This window comes from Engystomops pustulosus, chromosome 6, assembly GCF_040894005.1.
Source record: "Engystomops pustulosus chromosome 6, aEngPut4.maternal, whole genome shotgun sequence".
Taxonomy (NCBI): domain Eukaryota; kingdom Metazoa; phylum Chordata; class Amphibia; order Anura; family Leptodactylidae; genus Engystomops; species Engystomops pustulosus.
Genome location: NC_092416.1, coordinates 71,867,272 through 71,882,035, shown reverse-complemented (window position 1 = coordinate 71,882,035; position 14,764 = coordinate 71,867,272). Strand labels below are relative to the sequence as shown.

At 44.9% G+C, this 14,764-nt stretch overlaps 1 protein-coding gene across 1 annotated transcript in view; it reads left to right on the top strand.

Annotated features, from left to right (window-relative positions):
- The first annotated feature begins 4,193 nt into the window (after positions 1-4,193).
- The window catches only part of PIK3CD (phosphatidylinositol-4,5-bisphosphate 3-kinase catalytic subunit delta), a 31,574-nt gene continuing 21,003 nt past the window's right edge, over positions 4,194-14,764 (top strand). The window contains exon 1 of the mRNA XM_072156504.1: positions 4,194-4,461. The gene's annotated coding sequence lies outside the window, so the exon portion shown is untranslated. The remainder of the gene's footprint in view (positions 4,462-14,764) is intronic.

Here is a 14,764-nt window from a genome sequence, read left to right as displayed (position 1 = left end):
TATGGGGCCCCGAATTTCCTGATGGCTGCCCTGCATATGGGGTATCAGTACACTGAGGAATTGGGCATCAAATGTTGCAGTGCGTTTCATCATTTAATTTATTCTGAAACTGTCAGTTGTGGCCTAAATGAATGTATTTTCCCCAAAAATTGGAAAGTTTCTAAATCGCAGGTCCATATTATTTTAACCCATGTGAAACGCTTAAAGGGTAAATAGACTTAATAGAAGTTGTTTTACATACCTTGAGGGGTCATGTTTCTATAGTGGGGTAATTTATGGGGTTTTAATATTATTTAGGCCTTTCAAAGTCACTTGAAAGCTGAGTTGTCCCTTAAAATGTGAGTTTTGGCAATTTTTATGAAAATGAGAAAAATGGCACCTAAAGTTCTGCACCTCATAACATCCTAGAAAAATGAGAAGACGCATAAAATATAATCTCAGCATAAAGCAGACATTCCATAAATGTTAACTATCAAGCTTTTTGGGTAGTTTTGCTTCCCATTTCAAACTTGGAAAATGAAGCATTTTTACAAACTTTTGCCAAATTTTCACTTTTTTTCAGAACTAAAGCAAAACTTATCACTTAAATTTTATAACTAACATGAAGTACAATGTGTCATGAGAAAACATTCTCAAAATCACCCGGATAAATTAAAGCGTTCCGAAGTTATAACAAAATATCGTGAGACAGGGCAGATTTGACAAATCAAGTCTGGTCATTAAGCTGAAAACTAGTGTCGGTGATAAGGGGTTAAGGAGAAAGCTGTTCCACAAAATTCATTCACCTGTTGATTACCACCTAAAACCACCCCAAAACTAATTGCGATGCAGATTTAACTGCAACGTGTGACGGCACCCTTAGGGTGAAGACACACATGGCGTTTTTGGGCCGTTTTTGGGCCGTTTTTACTAAGTGCGTTTTCAGATCGTTAAAAACGCATGCGTTAAAAAACGCATCCGTTTTTTAAAAACGCATGCGTTTTTTGAAAACGCATGCGTTTTTGTCCGTTTTTCATTGCCCAATTTCGGAAAAACGGACAAAAACGGATGCGTTTTCAAAAAACGCATGCGTTTTTAAAAACTGATGCGTTTTTTAACGCATGCGTTTTTAACGATCTGAAAACGCAATTAGTAAAAACGGCCCAAAAACGGCCCAAAAACGCCATGTGTGTCTTCACCCAATGAAAAACGGACAAAAACGCATGCGTTTTCAAAAAACGCATGCGTTTTTAAAAACGGATGCGTTTTTAACGCATGCGTTTTTTACTATCTGAAAACGCACTTAGTAAAAACGGCCCAAAAACGCCATGTGTGTCTTCACCCTTAGGGTTCTGTTTAAAGCGCAGAGAACATCGTGAAGACCAAGGAACACACCCAGGCCTGCTTCTCTTCAGCAGGGACAGGGAAGATGGATGTAGCCAAATACAAGAAAACCTGAAAGAAAACCTGTTGGAGTCTGCAGAAGACCTGAGACTGGGACAGAGATTTATCTTCCAACAAGACAATGATCCCAAACATAAAGCAAAATCTACAATGGAAGGGTTCACAAATAAACATTTTTAGGTGCTAGAATGGTCAAGTCAAAGTCCAGACCTGAATCCATTTGAAAATCTGTGGAAAGAGCTGAAAACTACTGAGCATATTGTTAAGTGTCCTATTTGCATCAAAAAGTTTAGAACTAGTTAAAGAGAACCCGTCATGCAAAATAACCCCCCTAAACTAAATATATTTTCATAAACTGCCATTAGAGAGCATTGCCTCTATCCCTTCATTGTCCCTCTACATGCCTGTAAACCTAAGCAATGAGGTCCTAAAGCTGTATGCAAATGACCTGTGAAATGTCCAATGAAGCATTAGCATATTCAAGCTGTCCACTCTATTCATGAGTGGGAGGTACAGCCACACCCCCAGTGCTTGACTGACAGCCTGTATAATGATGTGAGGCTGTATAATGATGTGCTTCCTGATGCTGGTGGCCATGCCCCCTGCAGCCTGTGTGTGCATGTGTGTGTGTTTAGGAGAGATACAACAGCTCCAGGCAGCCATGATACAGCAGAACATGTCAGATTCATGTGTAGCTGATGTCTGTGTCTCTCACCTGTATATTAGGAGGATGCAGCATGTCAGCAGATGCAGTAAACACACTAGCCATGCTTTACTATACATTACACACAGACATGAGCAGGGGGAGGAGAGGGGAGGGGTAACAGGGGTGACATCACTGCCTCTGACCATGTGACCAGCCTCATTTACATGATAAAGAATAGATGATTTTACAATGAATAATGTATGAAATAACTAGATAAAGGCTGTGATGGGATCCTTGTGAGCTGCTCCAACAGGTAGAGGTGACAGGACTAGTGGCAGGGACCTGATGACAGGTGTCCTTTAAAATATCTGCTCATTTTGTACATAGGTGTCACCCTACTTGGTGATTTTTCTTCATTTTTTAAACACCAGCAACATAGTTGTACTTGACAATTTATCGTAATCAGTGGATATCTCAACTGGGACTATTTCTAGCTGTGGGCAGTGAAGAAATGTGAGGTGGAAGACTGACTGCCTGGGGGACCGGCCAAATTATATAATAATCAGTAGCATCTGTGTTTTTAGGACATGGTTACTATTGAATACAAGTGAGACACATAGGGCACCCAGTATAGAATAATTTAGTACAGGAGGCACAGTATTTTATTACCAAAAAAGAAAAAAATGGTCAGCTCACTCACGTATGTCGGCATGCAGAGTTAAACTGTGGCGGAGGGTGCACAGGAAGGAAAGCGCTGTGTCGATCAGGCGTAGTAATCCAAAAGTTTGGAGAAAAAATGTACAAATCCAACAGCACTCCAAAATTTTCTTGTCTTTAAAAATCCTTAATGTTTATTCCATATAATTTAAAAAAATTGACCATGATTAAGAACTGGAGATTTTAGTTTCGAAATGCGTAGGTCGTTGACTGGAATATGGACCGTATGCTTTTTTTAATAAAATTATATAGAATAAACATTATGGATTTTTAAAGACAGGAAAATTTTGGAGTGCTGGATCTGTACATTTTTTCTTCAAACAGTATTTTATTACAGAGAACACAGTATTTATTAATTTACAACCGTGGGCACATAATAGATTAAATTATCACAGGAGTAACTGAATATATATTTTTTTTTTTACCAGGACCCCATTATAGCTTAATTTACCACAGTAAACACAGTATGGATTTATGTACTACAGGGAGCGCAGTATAGATTACTTTATTACAGAAAGCTCAATATATATATATATATATATATATATATATATATATATATATACATATATATATATATTTACTACAGGAGGCATAGTATATAATTTTATTTTACAGGGAAGCCATTATAGATTAATTTACTACAGGGAATACCGTATGAATGGAGCACAGGGGCACAGTATATATTAATTTACTACAGGGGTCCCAATATGTATTCATTTATTACAAGGGTCACAGTATTTATTTATTTATTACAAGGGGCAAGATGTTTATTATTATAGGGACACTGTATGTATCAATTATATGATGTACTGTATGTAATAAATCATTATAGGGGCAATGTATATATGGGAGGCTGTGTAAATATGTAAAATCATTTTGTATACTGTGTATACGGACCCTCGATCTGTTGCTGCATTTTTGTATGAAACTCAGTTCTGATGCTGCATTTCTATACAGCGCTTAGTTCTGGTGCTATATTTCCATTTGGAGCTTGGATCTGGTGCTGTAGTCCTGTACAGGGTTAGGTTCTGGTGCTGTGTTTCTGTAAAGAGATCACTTCTGATGCTTTATTTCTGTGTAGAGATTTCTTTTGTGCTGTATCTATGTACTAAATGTGGTTCTTTTTTAAGGTTGTTGAGTTAGAAACTGAGCTGGGGAGAATTTTAATTTGACTTACTGCCCCTTTAATGCCACCACCTACCATGTGCCTTTATAATACCGGGCTACTATGTAGCAAGAGCTGCCTCTAGGACCTGGGGCACCGCTGCCTCTGTATCCCCTATTACACACAATATGGGTGCAGTAACCATAAGGACCACAGCAGAGCCTCCACTACAGCACACAATAGACATGGAAGCTCTAGGACCCTAGTTGAAAGTAAGAGCTTCAGGGAACACGCCCATAAACGTCACCAATCTCCGCCCTGTCGCAGCATTTGACAATGTGATTGGACCGGAGAGGGTGGCCCTGCCCTTGGTGATGCTCTGTCACCTCTGATGGGAAATGCTCGGCAGTTGGAGCCCAGCCTGTACCGGGAACACTGCGGGGCTGTCGCTAGCTCGGGGAGTGTGCAGGGCGGCACGGCGTGGTGTACACGCGAGGCCCGTTCTCATCAGCGTCTCCAGGAGCAGCCGGAGATAACGGGTTAATGCCGGGGGGATACGGGCAGAAGACCGGAGGGGAGCGCGGCACCGGAGCCAGGGAGGAGGCAGGTGAGCGCGCATCTCCGCCGCACTGACACCCTCCTCTGTACACAGGCTCCCAGTCACCACCCTGTCTGCATGGCATCTCAGGCAGTGTCTGGCATCGCCACTGGCTAACACTACCGCCCCACTAACTGGCATCACATATGTACCAACCCATTCACTGGCATGACTACCTACCCACATTACTCACCCTCATGCCTGACCCACACAATCCTCTCATACCCTGACATCATTGTCACCCAGCACTGCATACACCTTGTCCTGGCATCACTGTCACCCCTCAATGCCTACTGCTGTGCCTGGCATCACTGTCACCCCTCAATGCCTGCTGCTGTGCCTGGCATCACTGTCACCCCCTCAATGCCTACTGCTGTGCCTGGCATCACTGTCACCCCCTCAATGCCTACTGCTGTGCCTGGCATCACTGTCACCCCCTCAATGCCTACTGCCGTGCCTGGCATCACTGTCACCCCTCAATGCCTACTGCCGTGCCTGGCATCACTGTCACCCCTCAATGCCTACTGCCGTGCCTGGCATCACTGTCACCCCTCAATGCCTACTGCCGTGCCTGGCATCACTGTCACCCCTCAATGCCTACTGCCGTGCCTGGCATCACTGTCACCCCTCAATGCCTACTGCCGTGCCTGGCATCACTGTCACCCCTCAATGCCTACTGCCGTGCCTGGCATCACTGTCACCCCTCAATGCCTACTGCCGTGCCTGGCATCACTGTCACCCCTCAATGCCTACTGCCGTGCCTGGCATCACTGTCACCCCTCAATGCCTACTGCCGTGCCTGGCATCACTGTCACCCCTCAATGCCTACTGCCGTGCCTGGCATCACTGTCACCCCTCAATGCCTACTGCCGTGCCTGGCATCACTGTCACCCCATCAATGCCTACTGCCGTGCCTGGCATCACTGTCACCCCCTCAATGCCTACTGCCGTGCCTGGCATCACTGTCACCCCCTCAATGCCTACTGCCGTGCCTGGCATCACTGTCACCCCCTCAATGCCTACTGCCGTGCCTGGCATCACTGTCACCCCCTCAATGCCTACTGCCGTGCCTGGCATCACTGTCACCCCCTCAATGCCTACTGCCGTGCCTGGCATCACTGTCACCCCCTCAATGCCTACTGCCGTGCCTGGCATCACTGTCACCCCCTCAATGCCTACTGCCGTGCCTGGCATCACTGTCACCCCCTCAATGCCTACTGCCGTGCCTGGCATCACTGTCACCCCCTCAATGCCTACTGCCGTGCCTGGCATCACTGTCACCCCCTCAATGCCTACTGCCGTGCCTGGCATCACTGTCACCCCCTCAATGCCTACTGCCGTGCCTGGCATCACTGTCACCCCCTCAATGCCTACTGCCGTGCCTGGCATCACTGTCACCCCCTCAATGCCTACTGCCGTGCCTGGCATCACTGTCACCCCCTCAATGCCTACTGCCGTGCCTGGCATCACTGTCACCCCCTCAATGCCTACTGCCGTGCCTGGCATCACTGTCACCCCCTCAATGCCTACTGCCGTGCCTGGCATCACTGTCACCCCCTCAATGCCTACTGCCGTGCCTGGCATCACTGTCACCCCCTCAATGCCTACTGCCGTGCCTGGCATCACTGTCACCCCCTCAATGCCTACTGCCGTGCCTGGCATCACTGTCACCCCCTCAATGCCTACTGCCGTGCCTGGCATCACTGTCACCCCCTCAATGCCTACTGCTGTGCCTGGCATCACTGTCACCCCCTCAATGCCTACTGCTGTGCCTGGCATCACTGTCACCCCCTCAATGCCTACTGCTGTGCCTGGCATCACTGTCACCCCCTCAATGCCTACTGCTGTGCCTGGCATCACTGTCACCCCCTCAATGCCTACTGCTGTGCCTGGCATCACTGTCACCCCCTCAATGCCTACTGCTGTGCCGGGCAACACTGTCACCCCCTCAATGCCTACTGCTGTGCCGGGCAACACTGTCACCCACACTGAATGATGTTCTGCCTGCCATTGCTGTCAATAACCTACCCCTCTGACTACCATGACCCACACGGCCTACCCCTCTGCCTGGCATCGCTGTCACTCCACACCGCCTACCCCTCTGCCTGGCATCGCTGTCACTCCACACCGCCTACCCCTCTGCCTGGCATCGCTGTCACCCCACACCGCCTACCCCTCTGCCTGGCATCGCTGTCACCCCACACCGCCTACCGCTCTGCCTGCCATCGCTGTCACCCCACAACGCCTACCGCTCTGCCTGCCATCGCTGTCACTCCACACCGCCTACCCCTCTGCCTGCAATCTCCGTTGCCCCACATCACCTACCACTTGGCCTGGCCTCACTGTCACCCCACACTGCCAACTCCTCTCCCTGCCACGACTTCATCAGCAAACTGCCTAAACCATCACCTGGCAACGCTTTCACCATACACTTACTACCCCCCTGCCTGCCATCGCTGTCACTCCACACCGCCTACCCCTCTGCCTGGCATCGCTGTCACTCCACACCGCCTACCCCTCTGCCTGGCATCGTTGTCACCCCACACCGCCTACCCCTCTGCCTGGCATCGTTGTCACCCCACACCGCCTACCGCTCTGCCTGGCATCGCTGTCACCCCACACCGCCTACCGCTCTGCCTGGCATCGTTGTCACCCCACACCGCCTACCGCTCTGCCTGGCATCGTTGTCACCCCACACCGCCTACCGCTCTGCCTGCCATCACTGTCACTCCACACCGCCTACCCCTCTGCCTGCAATCTCCGTTTCCCCACATCACCTACCACTTGGCCTAGCCTCACTGTCACCCCACACTGCCAACTCCTCTCCCTGCCACGACTTCATCAGCAAACTGCCTAAACCATCACCTGGCAACGCTTTCACCATACACTTACTACCCCTCTACCTGCCATCGCTGTCACTCCACACCGCCTACCCCTCTACCTGCCATCGCTGTCACTCCACACCGCCTACCCCTCTACCTGCCATCACTGTCACCCCACACCGCCATCACCTGGCAACGCTTTCACCATACACTTACTACCCCTCTACCTGCCATCACTGTCACCCCACACCGCCATCACCTGGCAACGCTTTCACCATACACTTAGTACCCCCCTGCCTGGCATCACTGGCACCTCACACTACCTACCATTCTGCTTCTAATTACTACCTCTCCACGATTTGGCCTGACATCTATCAACTAAACTGTCCCCCTCCTCTGCCTGTTTTTTCTTTCACCCCACACTGCTTGTTATTGCTGTCATCCTACACTTCCTACCCCTCTACCTGGCATCGCAATTACCCACACTTTCTAGCATTCTGCTTGGCATACTGCCCACACCTTGCCCTGGTATATATTATTCCTGGCACTGCTAACCCACACTGGTATCACTGTTATGCCATACTGATTTCTTATCCCCTACCTGTCATTCCTTTTATTCAATGGGCCTTCTTCTTGCCCATTACACATTGGCGGCCATCAGATTATTTGCCACCCATCAGCCTCCGACTTGTTTGGCTTTGCATTATTATCACCGCATTGCCTTGAATGTCAGAAATGGGAAGTACCTGTCAGCAGCAGCCTGGTGCCTGGCATCCTTCTCTGGCTGTCACTTCCCATTCTCCTTTCCTTCACTTTGTCTGCCTAGAAATCCCCATCCTATCGCATCTATCTGGCATGGGTCACCTGGGGGTAATCATTCCATTGGTGCTAGCACAGCCTGGCATCTTATTGGCCTCTTAGTACCATATTGTTGTACTCCAGCACCACAGGTTCTGGCTTCTATTTCTGCTTAGTCTATTATCATGATTAGTCAGTCTGCCATCTCCAGTAACTGGTATTTAACCTAACTGCCTGGCAACCAACTGGCAGCTTCTCTCTAATCCCCCCCTGGCATCCTTATCACTACATCAGTGACGCAGACTGGCATGAATCACTTTTCATTGACTGGCATCTTGATCTACACAGCTTGATCATTCAATCTTCCTAAATCACATTGAAATTATATTCTCTGCTGACTAATTAATATCCTACCGAATAGAAATCACCCACTGCTCTGGCTGGCATCATGTCTGTGTGATATGATGTATGACAGTGACATAAATGCTCTGCTGACTAATGCCCATGCCAGCCTTGTATGGATTTTATCCCAGTACAGATATTGTATTCTATACTGGAATGATCTTAAAGGGGGTTCTGATTATTAAGGTTCTATTTTCTGGGAGCTTTGGTTTTCCCCTAATTCAAGTAGATTGGCACCGGGGTGGTATGTGGCCTTTATCCGATCTTCTAAATAAGACACCTTCTTTGATCAGATATAATCAAAGAAGGTGCAGCTATATGTTCAGATATTATTACAAGTTTACTGTCAGTGAATGGTATTGTTCCTGTTCACACAAATGCAAGATGATCTCCTGTTACATTTCATCTTGTCTAGAGACAGTTCTCTGTGATGTCATGAAATTACCTGTCCTGTGCTGATTATTTGTTACAATGTATAAGTGCATTTTTTTTTAAATTTCCATGCAAAGTTTGTTCTAGAGGGGAAGGGGAGACAGCGTAGATGGAACATCAGAAGCCCTTCAGGCTCATTTGCATAATTATAAAAGTTGATTTTTGGATCTATGAGTGTTTCTGGTTTATCCATGCTTGATCCTGATGGTAGGTTTCCTTTAAATTACATTTACTCTCAGTTGACTGATGGTAGATGTGTCCTAATAAGAAGTTTTTGAGAATTATTTTATTATAACTCTATATCCTATGATAGCAGTCCTACCCTGCCCCACCTACCCCATCACAGCGCATAGATAGCTTATGGGCATGACCACTAATGCTACGGGAAGAGTGCAAAATTTCAATAAGAGCCCCCCGAGGCGCTCCATTGACATCGCCTGAGGACCCCAGGGTAATTGGCATAATATTTATAACTCTATATTTCTACCGAGACCTGAGTTCTAGGTAGGGAAGGCACAACTCTTTCTTTCAATCCTTTCTTCTCCATCCCCTTACTTTTTCTTCTCTCTTCTTTTTCGGTTATTTGCTCCTGTTGTTTTGTTTTGTTTTTTTCTCTCCTCTTTTTTTGAGTACCTTCATAGAATGCATCTAAATTATAGCGAAACTGTTTTGAATAGTAACAATATATTGTATTCCTGATGCTGTGTATTTACATTGTGTACTGGAATATTGTTATATTACTCACATACACCCCCCCCCCCTTTTTTTTTGTGATGTTCTGTTTTGTTCTTAACAATTAATAAAAATTTAAATATGAAAAAAAGACCTCTATATTTCTGCGATGCCGGCATATAGAGTAATAATAAGTCCTGAGGAACATTGTTCTTATTAGGACAACGCTACTATCAGTAAACTGATGGTAGATGTCCTTTAAGCTCTACAATTAACTGGAAAACCCCTTGTAGCAACTATCTTCCTCTGCAGTCACCTTGGCACTCAGAATGGCTGGCACTTCTTTTGGCCGTCATGGTATGACAATCCATCAGTTTGGATGAACCAGATGAGCTGGTTTAGCTCACTCTTCACTGTTGCCCCCAGATGTACGTCTATGCTACATATGCAGTGTTCAGCCTAGTCCATTAAGCACATAAGGGCTCATTTACTAAGGTTCACAGATGCACTTTCGTTGGAATTTCCATTGTTTTGGGATTTTGCGTGGCTGTGAAAGGTATTTAACAGGGGATTGTGTCGCACACGATCAGATCGTGGCGCAGCTATGCCGGTTTTCATGCGACAGAAATCTGAGTGTGGGATTTAACTTTCAAATTGTGTCACAAGATCAAGGAATTACATGCACCAGGAAGAAGAAGGTGAACTCTGCCGGACCTGAGCGGGGAAGCGACACATGCAGGATATCGGGCGCACGATCTTATTGAATCGTCGCACCTTGCAATCTCGTCGGACAAATGCACTCCGGACAGGTAAGTAAATGTGCCCCATAGTATCACAGCAATAGTCTCTATACAGCCATGAGATTCCAGACCCTTGGACATTCCGGAACCAGTATTTGGGGGGGGCCAAACCTTGATTATGGTAAAGCAGTCTATTCTCCATTTGATAAGGTTTTGACAGACCAGCAGGGGCAATAGTAAAGTGCAATAGGACATTTATAAATGAGGGTTCTGTTTCATGTTTGTGGTTGTCCTTCGTTCATGGCACGATGAGAAGTGTGGATCGTTCCAGTCTCGTCCTGTGTGTTGTCTCCTTGCAGTTCCTCATACCTGTGATATAATCTGACTGTTGAGTCTATTGAGAGCTGATACTTAATCCTGTTACGTGGGGATGTTATATGGACCCGTAGGTCTGGTCTGTCTCATCTGTCATCTGACCGTTCCGGTTTCATTGTGTTTGTTGTTTTATTCAAGAATTTATCAAATTATTGCATATATAGCAACTACTTCAGTACTTATATGTATGGCATAATAGTAATATTGAACTAAAGGATGACTTAAAATTTGTCAACATTACCTCAAGACTAATATGGTTGTATTCTGAGAGCTGCTCTTGCTGCCAAATCCAGAGATTGGTTAGAGAGGGGCCGATGCTTCTCTCCTGGCTGCTATATAAGGAAGCCTGTTCAGTTAACCAGAAAAGGCATCAGTCAAAATGTACAATATATTGCAATACAGAAGTATTCTATTATATTTGTACAAGTGATACAAGAAAACATTTTTATGTCCGTTATTGGGGGATAAAAAAAACAGTATAAAGAGGGATTAAAGATTTTAATGGAGGAATAAAAAAAATCCTGCCAATGGAAAAAGTTCTCGCACACAAAGCTAAGGATGCTTGCACACAGATGTTTGTCTCCAGTCATGTGCTACACTTACCATTTTATGGGCAATTTGGTCATACGTTTGGCTGTATCTTCCGCCTGGCGTGCGGCGGGCCTGCGTGGCTTAATATGGAGAGGGGAGCGGTGAGGAGCGGTCACCCTCCCTCCCTCTGCTCCATTCAGTTGCATTGGAATGATGAAAATTGCAGAGCCCAAATGCTTCGGTAGACAGTGTTTTCAGCAGCAGGGTGCAAGCTCTTCCTCCTGCTCCATCCATGAGTTCTCAGGATCTGTGGGGATCCTTACTGATCACCTTGTTATCCACTATCCTATGGACTACCCATGGTCACGAGAGGAGCTTTTCTTGGGAGAATGCAGCCACGGTTTTAAACCTCCAGAGAATCCGTTCAAGAAAAAGTGTGACTTTAGCTCTGAGCAAATCTTGGAATTTCTGTTTAATAATAGACTTTATCTTAAGTCCATCACCAACTTCGACATCTCTGCTTGCTGAGATGTAATTCAAGGGGGTTGTCCACTTACGCACATTACCGCAAATAACTGATATAGTTTGTATAATTAAATGTATGAGAAATTTTATGTATGAGTGAGAAACAAGAAAGGAAGCTGTGGAGACACTTTTTTGAGCTCCAGCCGTACTGCACAATATTATTTGCTGCAATGAGCTTCAAGTGGACAGCCCCTTTAAATCTGTTTGATTTCTCCAGTTTAGAACGATGTCGGTCACTTATAGATGACAAGGCATTAGAGACACCTACTTTGTTATTACCTGTAATCCAGCCGGTGAAAGCTTCTGTAAACTAATCACATTAGTGGTTATCATCACAAATCTCTTTCCTCAGCTACAATGTATTATTTCTCACAAAATGTTTAATTCGGAGTTCCAGGGTATCTGCTGAGTATTATTTAAACTGGACACAATGTAACAGACTCTCGTGAAAAGTGAAGGGAGGTTTCACAGCAAGTAATTTTTTTTTTAATCCAAAACGCTAGGTATGAATCCACCTTGTCTTTATAGCGATTTTTATGTTCTTAATGGAAACTGGAATGTAGCTTATATACTGATGGCAAGCGGAGATCTTGGAAATTATGAAGAATTGGTTCCATAAGTGGCAGAATTTTATGTATATATGTGTGTGTGTGAAGGTTGGAGAGTACTGTACAGTGTCAAGTCATTTCTGAAAATGTATGGTACTCTCTTTCTGACCATATTTCTTATGTTGCAGTTTTGTTGCACTTTTATTCTGACACTATGGGGTGGCGTGTCCATTCTGTTATTGCAGTATATGTATGTTTGTTATAGGCCAGTTTTGTCATAGCAAGACTGCATAATTGTATGGAACTTTCTTTATAAATAATACATATAAAGAATCAAGCATTCTAAACCAGGGACACTTACTTCTGGGAGGAAAGTGATAAGAAAACAGGTGAAGGGAGAGCCTGTGAAGCTACAGCACGGTGGGGCACTGATGGCATCCTCAGCAGCACTTCAGCCTTATTAGCATAATTTTAAAAGTTGATTTTAGAAGGAAAGAGGAACTAATAATAAATGGGAGTTCTCCGCTTTACCATTAGTTTTGGGGACCAAGGGGGTAGATTATTTTCTTCCACAACATAATAATTAAACAGACAACATGAATGTTAGTGTGAACTCAGCCTAAGGGTATATTTTGGTTGATATGCATAACAGCCATGCAGTATTTTCCCTACTTACTTAATACCCTTTGACCCCTTTAAGCAGGTGTTACGCTTTGAGGTTTCTGGGAATTAAAATGCTTCCTTTTTTACTGGCAATAGATCTCTTTTATAGGAAGTAGAATATATAGATGAGCTGTGGCCATTAAACTGGTTCCTTTTTTTGTAGATAAAACAGTATTTAATACTACAGGTCTTAAGTTGATTTACCACTTGGGGTCTGTGGAAAGCTGGGATATACTGTTCATCTTCAGCTTTCTGTTTTGTTTTTTTTAATGGGATATAAAAATTGTAGTGATCCAAGCAGTCATTTTGTACGTTTTAACAGTTCTGCACTAATCTGTATTGTACTCCAGAGCTGTGTTCACTATTCTGCTGGTGGGGTCACCGTGAACATGTTTATCAGTCCTGTACTGATCAGTATTATACTCCAGAGCTCCACTGTGTTCATGTATTGTAATGGCATACTCCAAACCAGTAGAGAATACTAGGAGATTTCTGTTCTGTAGCTTGTATACAGCTCTGGAATAAAATTGTTAACTCTTTTCCCTCGTGAGCAATAAAAACACACGTTGGGTGACCTCAAGCAGAGATCATGAATGAAAGTACACTGAAATCACTTAAATTGTCCCAAAGGTAGGGTCTCGATAATTGTAGGACTATAACTCAGAAAAAGAGATCATTTAGCCTGTGTGTATGGCTCACGGTTATGAGAAGTCGATTTCTTTCTTTTATGACTATATGGTTGGATGTATTTTGCTTTTACTGTAGTAATGATCTAGAAAAATTTTGTAATTCTTTACTGTTTTCATATTGGGTTTATGTCATCTTCTTCTGTCTCCATTCACATACATGGTGGATGAAACCTTCTGCTGAACTGATTTGGGAATAGTTGTATTACCCTGCATCACCACCACTTTATTGATGGCGATGGATGGACTGATGAAAACAATGAGAATCCCGGATCTTTATCTGACCGGCACAGTGACCCCTAGAAGATAAGAATAACCCCCCACACTGGGCTTTAAGAAGCCAATACCCTTTTAATGGAAGGCAGTCATCCGCTGTAGGTAATGACTTGCTGTTGAACATTTAATGTGTTCTGTCCCTTTTAGGTGAAATGTTCTGCAGCTTCCCGGTCAGGTAACTGTTCTTAAATTCCTCTTCATGATGCTTAACGTGTTTGTAAAGCGCCTGACAATTAGCTTAGGAAGACAATGGCTGAACACTCCCGCGTCTGTGCGAGCTCGCTCTATAGATCTGCCCCCCCCCCCTTCCCTCTTCTGTGACTCAGCTACCCTCTATTAATAAAAAATACAGCCTGTAACGGATGGTGACCGCTCTTAAAGGTGCAGTGCGTCACAGACTAGTGTACGGAGCTTTATCTCTAGGAATAGTGGCAGTGCTGATTCAGAGGCGTACAGTGCCTCATACCTCAGGGTTTTATTTCTGTACACCGATCAGCCAGAAAAGTCTAGTTCCAAGAGGGCCCTAACCTCACAACCCACCCTCATCTCTGTAACTAAATGTCAGCCATTATTAGGGCAGTGGGACTTCTTCCTTTACCCAATAGTCATGATGATCTCATTACTGTTATAAGGTCAGATCCACCCTCCAATTATCTATCCACCGGATCCTTCTAAACCGACTATTGGTGTCTGATAGAGACCATTTCTTATCACTGCTGTAATGGTGACTGATGAAAAGGTTGTGTATCCCAAATTGTATGAAGATGCTGTGCAGAAGTTCATAACCCTAGATACTTGTGGAGCTAGTCTGGATTCTCTATTTAGGCGCCTAGGGTCAGCAG